The sequence below is a fragment of the Lutra lutra genome, chromosome 5, assembly GCF_902655055.1.
Source record: "Lutra lutra chromosome 5, mLutLut1.2, whole genome shotgun sequence".
NCBI lineage: Eukaryota > Metazoa > Chordata > Mammalia > Carnivora > Mustelidae > Lutra > Lutra lutra.
Genome location: NC_062282.1, coordinates 143,403,058 through 143,417,673, shown reverse-complemented (window position 1 = coordinate 143,417,673; position 14,616 = coordinate 143,403,058). Strand labels below are relative to the sequence as shown.

Genomic DNA, 14,616 nt, shown 5'->3' with positions numbered 1-14,616 from the left:
AAGAGAAAGTAATTGCCTAGGCGCAGGCTTTATCAGCAGTCGGGGTAGGGGAGGGGCAAAAAATGACCTGGCTCAGTAAGAGGTTAGTATAGAACAAAAGAATGCCAAGGATTAATGCCAGTAGCAAGCAAAGGCACAGGACTTCAAGCGGATACCCAGGGCAGCACAATGGTAGGGAAAGACTATTGAAAATGAGGGAAAAAGGTAGAACTCTCAGTGGCCACTGTCAGAGGATGTGCTTCCCAAGGAAACGAGCATGCTGGCATCAGCCAGGAGCTGTATTTGAGCTCCTCACCAATAAATTTTCTAAAGGACCACCAAAGAATGCAAGGTTAATTGGAAATGTCAGCAGTTTTTAGATTACTTACTTTTATTTTGTTTTATAGCAGTTCTGAGAGCCACAGCAACCTCCTCTAGTGGCCACGGTTTGAATTTTTAATGTTTGTCTCTAAAATACCCTGATAGATAGCATTAGGGAGACTTAGAAGCAGCCTGGCTGCCTCTGAGCTCACCTGCTTTGCCCTGCACCCAGCTCTGCTTTTTTGAGGACTGCTGCTCTCAGCTGTGTGCGAGAGACACGGAAGGCACATTTGTGAAATATAATACAGTTTCTTATTATTTCCTAGTAGCCCGGGTACTGCAATACGAGATTTATGTTTATTATCTTATCAGACGCTCAACAAAAAACCTACATGTTAGTTTAGGTTTCCCTCCAAAACGGCAGGTGAAGAAACTGTGACTTGAAGTTTTGAGGCGTCTCCCCAATATTGTTGTGCAATTAATACCTGACTGGGTTTCTGATTGATTCTAAGTCCTGGGCAGTGGTGTACAGGTTGGTAATTTGAGGACGGATCCTTTTTTAGCATCCTCAAGTACTCTCCCTGTCCCAAGTCAGATCAACTGAAGTCTTCTCCATCATCTTTACCTGAAATAGAAATAAAGGCCATGTTACAGATTTTGTCATTTTTATGGATCTGTAACATCTAAATTAAAATGTGAGCTTGTTCTGAAAATGTGTCTTCTGGACAGGTCTGCCAGCCTCCCCACTGTCACCTGGGTCTTCACCTCTAAGCTTTACATATTCACAAATGCCGTGGCTGCCATTCACCATGCTTTGTAGACAAACACATTTGGAGTAAACCAAGAGAATCTTATCTATCTCAAAAAAGCCTGTAAATTTGTAATCACTGCCCTTCACTGACTCACTTTTATTTGGGAATTATCTTTCTTTCTTTCTGTTAGTCACCATACAGTACATCATTAGTTTTTGTCATAGTGTTCCATGATTCATTGTTTATGTACAATACTCAGTGCTCCGTGCAATACGTGCCCTCCTTAATACCGACCACCAAGCTCACCCACCCCAAACCCCCTTCCCTCTAAAACCCTAAGTTTGTTTCCCAGAGTCCACAGTCTCTCACAGTTTGTCTCCCCCTCTGATTCCCCCCCACCTTCATTTTTCCCTTCCTTCTCCTAATGTCCTCCACGCTATTCCTTATGTTCCACAAATAAGTGAAACCATGTGATAATTGACTTTCTCTGCTTGACTTATTTCACTTAGCATAATCTCCTTCATGACATTTCTTTCTTAAGATTTATGTCTGCTCTGGATTTGACGCAGTCACAGTGTCTTCTGGCCTGACCTCTGGATTTTTCGTATTTTATACAAAAATGTCAATTCCAGTGTTCTTAGGTGTCATATATTTAAGTTCTTGGTATTTAAAAAAGGACTAGTGAATTTCCAAACAAGGTCAGTTTTAAAACTAGTTTGAAATAATTGGTAAAAAATAGGAAGTTACAAACCAAATCAGAAGCAAGGTTTTAATTTCCCTACTCTGACCTTAAGGGGTAGGTCTGTAGCTTACTCATATTTTATTTTATTTTTTAAAAATATTTTATTTATTTATTTGACAGAGATCACAAGTAGGCAGAGAGGCAGGCAGGGTGGTGGGAGCAGGTTCCCCGCTGAGCAGAGAGCCCGATGCAGGGCTCAATCCCAGGACCCTGAGATCATGACCTGAGCCGAAGACAGAGGCTTAAACCACTGAGCCACCCAGGCACCTCTAGCTTACTCATATTTTAAAATCAGGAGTCTGCAATATCAGCTGCCTCACAGTGCCAGCAAGTGTCGATGAATGAATGGAGCTATGTGTAGGAACACCAATGTAGAGTCCTGAGCTTGTCTTAGGGAGATAGAAATTATTACTCAAGGGTGCCTGGGTGGGTCAGTGAGTTAAAGCCTCTGCCTTAAGCTGGGGTCATGATCAGAAAAATCAGGAATAACATTACCAGATTTAACTTATCAAGAGAAACCAGAAATTCAGATTTTCGTATGTATGTTACAAATATTTTCAAGTAGTTTAACAAAGTATAAAGTATAGCATGGGCCAAACAAAAACTTCTCTGAGCCAAAGTTAGCCTAAATTGGACCAGTTCTTTTTTTTTTTATGATTTTTTTAACCACAATTTTATTTTTTATTATTTATTTATTTATTTATTAAAGATTTTATTTATTTGACACAGAGAGAGAGATCACAAGCAGGCAGAGAGGCAGGCAGAGAGAGAGAGAGGGAAGCAGGCTCCCTGCCAAGCAGAGAGCCGGATGCGGGGCTGGATCCCAGGACCTTGAGATCATGACCTGAGTCAAAGGCATAGGATTTTTTTTTTTTTTACCTCAAGGAATTTTTATTCTAAAATAGGCAATGATAATGACAAAGAGTAATTCCTGAGTCCCCACTGTGCGCTAGAAAATACGCTGAATCTCTTACATACGTTTGTTTCTTTAGTCCTCATAACCGTGTAAGGTACATATTACTGTTACTTCCACATGAAGATACGGAACTAGAGCTTAGGAAAGTTGTCAGCTTGCCTTTGTTCACAAATCCACCATCTGGCTCTAGAGCTGGATTTCTTTTTTTTTTTTTTTTAATTTTATTTTTTATAAACATATATTTTTATCCCCAGGGGTACAGGTCTGCGAATCGCCAGGTTTACACACTTCACAGCACTCACCATAGCACATACCCTCCCCAATATCCATAACCCCACCCCGCCCTCCCAACCCACTTCCCCCCATCAACCCTCAGTTTGTTTTGTGAGATTAAGAGTCACTTATGGTTTGTCTCCCTCCCAATCCCATCTTGTTTCATTTACTCTTCTCCGACCACCTTAATCCCCCATGTTGCATCTCCTCTCCCTCATATCAGGGAGATCATATGATAGTTGTGTTTCTCTGATTGACTTATTTCGCTAAGCATGATATCCTCTAGTTCCATCCATGTCGTCGCAAATGGCAAGATTTCATTTCTTTTGATGGCTGCATAGTATTCCATTGTGTATATATACCACATCTTCTTTATCCATTCGTCTGTAGATGGACATCTAGGTTCTTTCCATAGTTTGGCTATTGTAGACATTGCTGCTATAAACATTCGGGTGCACGTGCCCCTTCGGATCACTACGTTTGTATCTTTAGGGTAAATACCCAGCAGTGCAATTGCTGGGTCATAGGGTAGTTCTATTTTCAACATTTTGAGGAACCTCCATGCTGTTTTCCAGAGTGGTTGCACCAGCTTGCATTCCCACCAACAGTGTAGGAGGGTTCCCCTTTCTCCGCATCCTCGCCAGCATCTGTCATTTCCTGACTTGTTAATTTTAGCCATTCTGACTGGTGTGAGGTGATATCTCATGGTGGTTTTGATTTGTATTTCCCTAATGCCGAGTGATGTGGAGCACATTTTCATGTGTCTGTTGGCCATCTGGATGTCTTCTTTGCAGAAATGTCTGTTCATGTCCTCTGCCCATTTCTTGATTGGATTATTTGTTCTTTGGGTGTTGAGTTTGCTAAGTTCTTTATAGATTTTGGACACTAGCCCTTTATCTGATATGTCATTTGCAAATATCTTCTCCCATTCTGTCAGTTGTCTTTTGGTTTTGTTAACTGTTTCCTTTGCTGTGCAAAAGCTTTTGATCTTGATAAAATCCCAATAGTTCATTTTTGCCCTTGCTTCCCTTGCCTTTGGCAATGTTCCTAGGAAGACGTTGCTGTGGCTGAGGTCGAAGAGGTTGTTGCATGTGTACTCCTCAAGGATTTTGATGGATTCCTTTCTCACATTGAGGTCCTTCATCCATTTTGAGTGTAAGGAAATGATCCAATTTCATTTTTCTGCATGTGGCTGTCCAATTTTCCCAACACCATTTATTGAAGAGGCTGTCTTTTTTCCATTGGACATTCTTTTCTGCTTTGTCGAAGATGAGTTGACCATAGAGTTGAGGGTCCATTTCTGGGCTCTCTATTCTGTTCCATTGATCTATGTGTCTGTTTTTGTGCCAGTACCATGCTGTCTTGATGATGACAGCTTTGTAATAGAGCTTGAGTCCGGAATTGTGATGCCACCAACTTTGGCGTTCTTTATCATTATTCCTTTGGCTATTCGAGGTCTTTTCTGGTTCCATATAAATTTTAGGATTATTTGTTCCATTTCTTTGAAAAAAATGGATGGTACTTTGATAGGAATTGCATTAAATGTGTAGATTGCTTTAGTTTGCATAGACATTTTCACAATATTTATTCTTCCAATCCAGGAGCATGGAACATTTTTCCATTTCTTTGTGTCTTCCTCAGTTTCTTTCATGAGTACTTTATAGTTTTCTGTGTATAGATTCTTAGTCTCTTTGGTTAGGTTTATTCCTAGGTATCTTATAGTTTTGGGTGCAATTGTAAATGGGATTGACCCCTTACTTTCTCTTTCTTCTGTCTTGTTGTTGGTGTAGAGAAATGCAACTGATTTCTCTGCATTGATTTTATATCCTGACACTTTACTGAATTCCTGTACAAGTTCTAGCAGTTTGGGAGTGGAGTCTTTTGGGTTTTCCACATATAGTATCATATCATCTGCAAAGAGTGATAGTTTGACTTCTTTGCCGATTTGGATGCCTTTAATTTCCTTTTGTTGTCTGATTGCTGAGGCTAGGACTTCTAGTACTATGTTGAATAGCAGGGGTTATAACGGACATCCCTGCCATGTTCCTGACCTTAGCGGAAAAGCTTTCAGTTTTTCTCCATTGAGAATGATATTTGCGGTGGGTTTTTCATAGATGGCTTTGATAATATTGAGGTATGTGCCGTCTATCCCTACACTTTGAAGAGTTTTGATCAGGAAAGGGTGCTGTACTTCGTCAAATGCTTTTTCAGCATCTATGGAGAGTATCATATGATTCTTGTTCTTTCTTTTATTAATGTGTTGTATCACATTGATTGATTTGCAGATGTTGAACCAACCTTGCAGCCGTGGAATAAGTCCCACTTGGTCGTGGTGAATAATCCTTTTAATGTACTGTTGAATCCTATTGGCTAGTATTTTGGCGAGAATTTTTGCATCTGTGTTCATCAAGGATATTGGTCTGTAGTTCTCTTTTTTGTTGGGATCCTTGTCTGGTTTTGGGATCAAGGTGATGCTGGCCTCATAAAATGAGTTTGGAAGTTTTCCTTCTATTTCTATTTTTTGGGACAGTTTCAGGGAATAGGAATTAGTTCTTCTTTAAATGTTTGGTAGAATTCCCCCGGGAAGCCATCTGGCCCTGGGCTTTTGTGTGTTTGGAGATTTTTGATGACTGTTTCAATCTCCTTACTGCTTATGGGTCTGTTGAGGCTTTCTATTTCTTCCTGGTTCAGTTGTGGTAGTTTATATGTCTCTAGGAATGCATCCATTTCTTCCAGATTGTCAAATTTGTTGGCGTAGAGTTGCTCATAGTATGTTCTTATGATTGTCTGTGTTTCTTTGGTGTTCGTTCTGATCTCTCCTCTTTCATTCATGATTTTATTTATTTGGGTCCTTTCTCTTTTCTTTTTGATAAGTCTGGCCAGGGGTTTATCAATTATTAATTCTTTCAAAGAACCAGCTCCTAGTTTCGTTGATTTGTTCTATTGTTTTTTTGGTTTCTATTTCATTGATTTCTGCTCTGATCTTTATGATTTCTCTTCTCCTGCTGGGTTTAGGGTTTCTTTCTTGTTCTTTCTCCAGCTCCTTTAGGTGTAGGGTTACATTGTGTACCTGAGACCTTTCTTGTTTCTTGACAAAGGCTTGTACTGCTATATATTTTCATCTCAATTGCCTTTGTTGTGTCCCACAGATTTTGAACCGTTGTGTTTTCATCATCATTTGTTTCCATAAATTTTTTCAATTCTTCTTTAATTTCCTGGTTGACCCATTCATTCTTTAGAAGGATGCTGTTTAGTCTCCATGTATTTGGGTTCTTTCCAAATTTCCTCTTCTGATTGAGTTCTAGCTTCAGAGCATTGTGGTCTGAAAATATGCAGGGAATGATTCCAATTTTTGATACCGGTTGAGACTTGATTTAGGACCAAGGATGTGATCTATTCTGGAGAATGTTCCATGTGCACTAGAGAAGAATGTGTATTCTGTTGCTTTGGGATGAAATGTTCTGAATATATCTGTAATGTCCATCTGGTCCAGTGTGTCATTTAAGGCCTTGATTGCCTTGTTGATCTTTTGCTTGGATGATCTGTCCATTTCAGTGAGGGGAGTGTTAAAGTCTCCTACTATTATTGTATTCTTGTCGATGTGTTTCTTTGATTTTGTTATTAATTGGTTTATATAGTTGTCTGCTCCCACGTTAGGGGCATAGATATTTAAAATTGTTAGCTCTTCTTGTTGGACAGTTCCTTTGAGTATGATATAGTGTCCTTCCTCATCTCTTATTATAGTCTTTGGCTTAAAATCTAATTGATCTGATATAAGGATTGCCACTCCTGCTTTCTTCTGATGTCCATTAGCATGGTAAATTCTTTTCCACCCCCTCACTTTAAACCTGGAGGTGTCTTCGGGTTTAAGATGAGTTTCTTGTAGGCAACATATAGATGTTTTGTTTTTTGATCCATTCTGACACCCTGTGTCTTTTTATTGGGGCATTTAGCCCATTAACATTCCGAGTAAGTATTGAGAGATATGAATTTAGTGCCATTGTATTGCCTGTAAGGTGTCTGTTATTGTATATTGTTTCTGTTTCTTTCTGATCTACTTCTTTTAGGGTCTCTCTTTGCTTAGAGGACCCCTTGCAATATTTCCTGTAGAGCTGGTTTGGTGTTTGCAAATTCTTTCAGTTTTTGTTTGTCCTGGAAGCTTTTAATCTCTCCTTCTATTTTCAATGATAGCCTAGCTGGATATAGTATTCTTGGCTGCATGTTTTTCTCATTTAGTGCTCTGAATATATCATGCCAGCTTTTTCTGGCCTGCCAGGTCTCTGTGGATAAGTCTGCTGCCAATCTAATATTTTTACCATTGTACGTTACAGACTTCTTTTCCCGGGCTGCTTTCAGGATCTTTTCTTTGTCACTAAGACTTGTAAATTTTATTATTAGGTGATGGGGTGTCGACCTATTCTTATTGATTTTGAGGGGGGTTCTCTGAACCTCTTGGATTTTGATGCTTGTTCCCTTTGCCATATTGGGGAAATTCTCTCCAATATTTCTCTCCAACATACCTTCTGCTCCCCTCTCTGTTTCCTCTTCTTCTGGAATCCCAATTATTCTAATGTTGTTTTGTTCTATGGTGTCACTTATCTCTCGAATTCTCCCCTCGTGGTCCAGTAGCTGTTTGTCCCTCTTTTGCTTGGCTTCTTTATTCTCTGTCATTTGGTCTTCTATATCGCTAATTCTTTCTTCTGCCTCATTTATCCTAGCAGTGAGAGCCTCCATTTTTGATTGCACCTCATTAATAGCTTTTTTGATTTCAACTTGGTTCGATTTTAGTTCTTTTATTTCTCCAGAAAGGGCTTTTATATCTCCCGAGAGGGTTGCTTTAATATCTTCCATGCCTTTTTCAAGCCCAGCTAGAACCTTGAGAATTGTCATTCTTAACTCTATATCTGACATATTACCAATGTCTGTATTGATTAGGTCCCTAGCCTTTGGTACTGCTTCTTGTTCTTTTTTTGTTGTGAATTTTTCTGCCTTGTCATTCTGTCCAGATAAGAGTATATGAAGGAGCAAGTAAAATACTAAAAGGGTGGCAACAACCCCAGGAAAATATGCTTTAGCCAAATCAGAAGAGATCCCAAATCGTGAGGGGGGAGAAAGGGGATAAAAAGGGGTTCAGAGAGAAAAAAAAAAAGAAACTATTAAAAAAAGAAAGCCGATAAAGAAAAAAATATAAAAAGGAATATATATATATATATATATATATATATATATATATATATTAGATAAACTATTTAAAAAACGTTAAAAAAAGAAAATGGTAAAAGTTAAAAAAATTTAGCAGAAGAAGAGAAAAAAAAATTGAAAAAGAAAAAAAAATTAAATTAACTGCAAGGCTAAAGAGTCATGGTGAGAAAGCCATGAGTTCCGTGCTTTGCTTTCTTCTCCTCTGGAATTCTGCCGCTCTCCTTGGTATTGAAACTGCACTCCTTGGTATGTGAACTTGGTCCTGGCTGGGTTTCTTGTTGATCTTCTGGGGGAGGGGCCTGTTGGAGTGATTCTCAAGCGTCTTTGCCCCAGGTGGAGTTGCACCGCCCTTACCCGGGGCCGGGCTGAGTAATCCGCTCGGGTTTGTTGTGTTTGCTTTCGGGAGCTTTTGTTCCCTGAACACTTTCTGTAGAGTTCTGGAAGATGGGAATGAAGATGGCGGCCTCCCGGTCTCCAGCCCGGAGGAGCCGAGAGCCCGGGGCCCCACTCCTCAGTGCGCCCTCAGAGAATAGCGCCCAATTAACTCCCGTCACCCTGCCTCCGGCCACGCTCCGAGCTGACCGAGCCTGCGACCAGTTCAAAGTAACCCCGAGCTGAGAGCTCACTCCTCGGCTCTGTCTCTGTAGCTGGCTTCCCTGTTCTAATACCTGTAAGTCTGTGACACTCAGATACCCCCGATCCTTCTGTGACCCTGTGGGACCTGAGGCCGCGCTGACCCCGCCTGGGGTTCACCCCAGTTAAGCCTCTGGAGCGATGTCCCTCAGTGGAACAGACTTTTAAAAGTCCCGATTTTGTGCTCCGTTGCTCCGCCGCTCGCCGGGAGCCGGCCCCTCCCCCCGCGGTCTGTCTTCCCATAGCTTTGGATTCACTTCTCCGCCAGTCCTACCTTTCAGATAGTGGTTGATTTTCTGTTTCTAGAATTGCTGTTCTTCTCTTCAATCTCCCATTAGATTTGTAGGTGTTTGCAATCTTTAGATAAGCTATCTAGCTGATTTCCTGCTACCTGAAGTAGTCTCAGCCTGCTACTTCTCCACCATCTTGACTCCTCCCAAAGGCATAGGCTTTAACCCACTGAACCACCCAGGCGCCCCCCACAATTTTATTTTTTAAACACCTTAATTTTATTTTTTCAGTGAAGACCAGTTCTTATTTTTATTTATTTAAAGATTTATTTATTGTATTTATTTCTTTTCTTTTTTTTTTAAATTTTATTTATTTGTCAGAGACAGAGAGAGAACAAGCAGGCAAAGTGGCAGGCAGAGGCAGAGAGAGAAGCGGGCTCCCCACTGAGCAAGAAGCCTGATGTGGGACTCGATCACAGGACTCCGGATTCATGACCTGAGCCAAAGGCAGTGACTTAACTGACTGAGCCACCCAGGCATCCCAAGATTTATTTATTTTAGAGAGAGAAGGGGAAAGGGCAGAGGGAGAGGAAGAGAGAGAATCTTAAGCAGGCTCCATGTCCAGCATGGAGCCTATTGCGGGGCTCAATCTCACAACCTTGAGATCACGACCACAGTTTAATGTTTAACTGACTGAGTCACCCAGGCACCCCTGCACCAGTTTTTAATTTGTTCTGTTAAAGCAGCATATCTGTGAGTGGGCTCTATGATTCTTAGTGCTAATTACCTGCAGTCTCAGCTCAGTCTAATGTGTGACTACGATTTATGTAGAATAAAGCCTTGAAATATTTCCCTAACAAAGGTCACTAACTAAGCATCTCCTGCAATGTTAAGAAGCAAAAAGAAATCTAATTAATAACCTGATTGATTCTGGGGAGTGGATAAATAATATGCACTACAAAGTCATTTAATTTATGTGATAAAATGCACCTTGGTTCTCTGTAATCCCCTATTAAAGACAGGGAAGAAAACTGTTAGAAAATAATCAGGATGAAAAAGAGACAGAGGGGCCTAGCTAGAAGCTGAACCAGCTAGAGCATCCCGTGAGGGAGGGAGGGAGCCAGGAGTTCGTCGCTAGGGGAAGACCAAAGACTAGACTGTAGGAAAAGCAAATAGAAGCCATGTTTCGAAGACCTGTATTACAGGTATTTCATCAAGTTTGTAAGGCATGAGTCTGGAATAGCTAGCAGCTTGGTTCTTCAAAGATCTCTGAACCATGTGCAGCTGCTCGGGCAAGTGGGTCAGGACCCCATCATGAGACAGGTAGAAGGGAAAAACCCAGTCACGATATTTTCTCTAGCAACAAATGAAATGTGGTGGTCTGGGGAGAGTGAAGCGTACCAGATGAGTGATGTAAGTCAAAAGACAACATGGCACAGGATATCTGTATTCCACCCAGACCTCAGAGATGGGGTATACCAGTGTGTGCAAAAGTTATGTAGAAGGGGAAGTAGACTATGGTGAACAACACACAGATAAAAATAATGTGAGGTGGCAATCAACAACAGTCTTAGATGATAACATTATATTTCTGAGTGACCAGACCAAAGAGAAGACATGGAGTGGACGACTCTCCTTTGGCTATTGTTTGGTACAGTCTCATTTCCAAATCATGTAGAGTCTTTATAGTTCCTAAGGACAAGAATTAAAATACTCTTTTATATAAAATGAGGAAAAAAAAAGAGAGAGAGGGGGAGAAAGAGGGAGAAAAGGATGGTCTTGGAGAAAATGGTGAGAGTAAGAAAGAACGCAAGGAAAGAGAAAGGGTTGATGATCCCAGAGTGAGGGTCAGATGTCCTGGCTAAGAGTATTAGAGGAAAACTACTTTTGCTACTTGGTATATCAGAGCTGATTTTTGTGGTCCTGGCAGTGGTTAAGAGTATGAGTTCTGTGATTCAACTGCTGACTCCAGCACTACACCCCGTGAACATGGGCAAGTTACCTAAACTTTCTAAACCTCAGTGCCATTCAGGGTGTACAGTTCAATTATAATTTCATCTATGTTATGATGTTTTTTAGGAGGCAAACCCAATAATGAGTTGTAAAGTACCTAGAACAATGTCTTAGATGTATAAACCATCAACGAATACTACCATTATTACAATGTTTGAAAAGTAAGCTAGAGTTAACAGTGAAGACTTTACCTTGGTGAATTTCTTCACTGTGCTTCAGTTTTGTTTCAGTTTTGTCTCAGATTTTCTTTTTTTAAAAACAGCTCCCCGCCCTCAAGGCTCCCTGAAGACCTCTGAAGTGAAGAAAGGAATGTATGTGGGGGGTGTGTGTATGTGTGTGTGTTTAAGGTTTTCTTTCCTTTCTTTTTCTTTTTTTAAAAGATTTTATTTATTTGACATAGAGAGAGATCACAAGCAGACAGAGATGCAGGCAGAGAGAGGGGGGAGCAGGCTCCCCTCTGAGCGAGATCCTGATGCGGGGCTTGATCCCAGGACCCTGAGATGATGACCTGAGCTGAAGGCAGAGGCTTAACCCACTGAGCCACCCAGGCACCCCTGTTTAAGGTTTTCTTAATGAGAGCCATCTGCAGTCAAAATGTCGGTACTTAGTGTCACTCTGTCACTCTGTTTTGGGTATGCCCCTTTCCACAGAATTAATCTGTGTATTTAATTTCATAACACTGGAACCAGGGAACTGTAAGATCAGGTCATTGTCTGGTAATGTTTACTTTGTCTACCAGCTTCTAGATTGTGTAGTTCTACACAGGCATTCAATTTAGAATGATTAGTTCCATGGTTAATTACAGGTCTGCCTTGGCTAGACCATTTTCTTTCTGATGTTACTGATCCTGGCAAAGTTCAGATCACTGCTGGATGGCAGTGATGGAGCCTTTAAGTGGAATTTCTAACAGTAATAAAGGAGTTGTCATGAATTGTTAAAGAGGATTTTCTTCAGTGCATTTGTCCGCTTGGTAGATTCATTAAACTCTTGAATTACTTAATTTCCTTTTAAAGAATCTGTGTAAGCTCTCCAGAAAAAAAACACTGTACTTACCTAATACCTGAAAAAGTAATTTAACTCCCCAGTGATATTATATCTACCTTTGGAAACACTTCTATTAGTGTTCCAATTTTTATAGTTAGAAAAGATTTTGAAAATTTTATTTCTAGTGTGGTTTTAGGTTAACAACAAAACTGAGAGGAAGGTTCCAGAGATTTTCCTTATGCCCTCTTGCCCATGCAATGGCATGATTTCCCTCATTATCAACATCCTCCACCATAATGATACATTTGTAAGAATTTCTGGACCTATGCTGACATACCATAACCACCAAAGTCCATAATTTACAGTACGGTTCATTCTTGATGTTGGTATATTCTGTGGTTTTGGACGAATGGATATAGACACATATCCATTATTATGGTATCAGAGTATTTTCAGTGCCTTAAAAATCCTTTGTGCTTCATTTATTCATCCCTCCCCTCAGCCAGCTGGTAACCACTGATCTTTTTTACCTTCTCTTGTTGCCTTTTCCGAAATGTCATAGAGTTTAAATCATAAGTTTGTAGCCTTTTCAGATTGACTTCTTTCACTTAGTAATACGCATTTAACTTTCTTCCTTGTGTTTTTATGGCTTGATAGCTCATTTTGTTCGAGTGCTGAATAATAAATAGTCCATTGTCTGGATGCACCCCAGTTTATTTGTCCACTCATCTGCTCAAGATGTCTTGGTTGCTTTTGAGTTTTGCCGTTACGAACAAAGCTGATAAAAACAAGTGCGTGCAGGTTTTTGTATGGACATAAGTTTCCAAATCTTTTGGGGGCAAATATCAGGGGGTGCAATTGTTGGATGGTATGGTCAGAATATGTTCAGTTTTATAAGGAACCAAAAAACTGTCTTTCAGAATTCTTTCATTTTTTTAATGGTTTAAAATAGCTTTTTATTTTTCTAAAAAAATTGTGAGGTTGCTTTGCAACTGAGAAGGAAGTGATGCATTCTGTCTTCTCTTCTTGTCATTTGTTTTCTTACTGTTCTCCTAAAAGGACCCATTTCCACCATCCCTGCAAACCAACAGCTGAGTCTGTGGTTTGTGTTGCATGAATAAAGCATGATCTCTTTGATCTTCATCTGCTATGTCATGATCTGCTTTCTTGCTTTTCCTTTTCATTCTTGCCTACTGATTTTAGTAGATTCTCAACTCTGTGGTCCAGTTTCTAAAATTGTCATCTTAAGTTAGAAATAAATGTCATAACAGTCTATCCAAAGTATTAAGAAAAGCAGAAATTCAGTGACATGAAAGCTTGAAGAAAAAGAAAATTGACAGAGACTGACAATGATAGGATTGGTTCTTGGCAGGGCTGTAGCTACTTCCTATTACCATTTTTACCTCTTTCTATTTCTGGAAGTGGAGAGTAATCTTGGAGGTAATCATGATTTCCTGTTCTTAGTACTCTTATTTTGTGAATTTCTCAAGTCACTTTTATACCTAAACTAAAAACAAGGCTTAATTAATTAATCAGTAATCTGATTTTAAAAGACAATTAGTGCTTCTATATGTCAAGTTGCCAACTTCCAGATATATCTTTCGTTCCTTCTTTCTCTGAATTTTTACACTCACACAATGCCATATGTATAGATAATGTATATGGTAAACACACATACACACACTTGAGCCTCATTATTTGTAGATTTTGCATGTGTGTGAATTCACCTACCACTAAAATGTATTTGTAACCCCCCACATCAGCATTGTGGTGCTTTTATCTTGTACCTGTGCAGAGAGGGGAATATCAGTGTCGCCTTCCCCCAGCTGGTGTCATACAAGACATCACTTTGCCTTTGGCTATTCCTTTGGCTCTCATACTGTAAATAAGTGTCCCTTTCGCAGTCCATTTAGTGACAACATGTTTCACACTTTTGGGCTTCATAAAGGAAAGGATGTGCCTCATAAAGGAAATGGGTAGGATAAGCTCCATTCTGGCATGAATTAGAGTGTTGTTGATCATCAGTTCAATGGTAAGGGATCGACTATATATTAAATAAGATGTTTTTAAAAAGAAAGACACATAAAATAAAGTTACGTATGGATTAGCTGAGGAAAATATGGGCAGAGGCTTGCCAGAACCTGATGCTGTATTTCTCCCGGGAGGGTAATTCATTATTCACTAACTCATTGTCTGTGGTGACTTTATAGACTATGACAACTACAAACGGTGAGAATTGACTATATATAACTTACTGAGGTTTTAAATGTATATGTCTGTATTATCTACTCCCTATATACCTGTTGGGATATATAAACACACTCATATTCTATACACGTGTGTTTACTTTTCGCATGTTCCCTAGATACGCTACCAAAGTTTAAGGATGACTGATCTATTAAGATATGGAGTTTAGGGGCACCTGGGTGGCTCAGTGGGTTAAAGCCTCTACCTTTGACTTGGGTCATGATCCCAGGGTCGTGGGATCAAGCCCCGTGTTGGGCTCTTTGCTCAGCACGGAGCCTGCTTCCTCCTCTCTCTCTCTGCCTGTCTCTCTGCCTACTTGTGATC

At 40.1% G+C, this 14,616-nt stretch overlaps 1 pseudogene; it reads left to right on the top strand.

Moving 5' to 3' along the window:
- Nucleotides 1-10,190: 10,190 nt before the first annotated feature.
- LOC125100565 (single-stranded DNA-binding protein, mitochondrial-like) lies at nt 10,191-10,769 on the top strand (annotated as a pseudogene).
- Nucleotides 10,770-14,616: the final 3,847 nt, after the last annotated feature.